We start from the raw sequence: 443 nt of genomic DNA, 5'->3' as shown, positions 1-443 counted from the left end.
CTCTTTCTTTCTTTCTCTCTCTCTCTCTTTCTCTCTCTCTCTCTTTCTTTCTCTCTCTCTCTCTTTCCTCAGCTCTGCAATGCCTGTGTTTTCTCCATTCTTAGGTAGATACGTCTTTTGAGGTTCAAAGAGAACTCTGAGGAGCTTCTAGGGTCATGCACATCCACAGTGAAAGTCTGTGTCAGTTGGAAAAATTTGAGCTGCAGACAACAAAAATGTGACTCAAGTAACACAAACAGTAAGGGCCTGCCCCATATCAAAATATAAAACCTCCAAAAGGAATGAGATACAAGATAGAAAACTAGATGCCGCCGGGCGGTGGTGGTGCACACCTTTAATCCCAGCACTTGGGAGGCAGAGACAGGCGGATTTCTCAGTTTGAGGCCAGCCTGGTCTACAGAGTGAGTTCTAGGACAGCTAGGGCTACACAGAGAAACCCTGTC

The sequence above is a fragment of the Mastomys coucha genome, unplaced genomic scaffold (genome assembly GCF_008632895.1).
Source record: "Mastomys coucha isolate ucsf_1 unplaced genomic scaffold, UCSF_Mcou_1 pScaffold14, whole genome shotgun sequence".
Lineage (NCBI taxonomy): Eukaryota > Metazoa > Chordata > Mammalia > Rodentia > Muridae > Mastomys > Mastomys coucha.
This window is presented reverse-complemented; position numbering follows the sequence as displayed.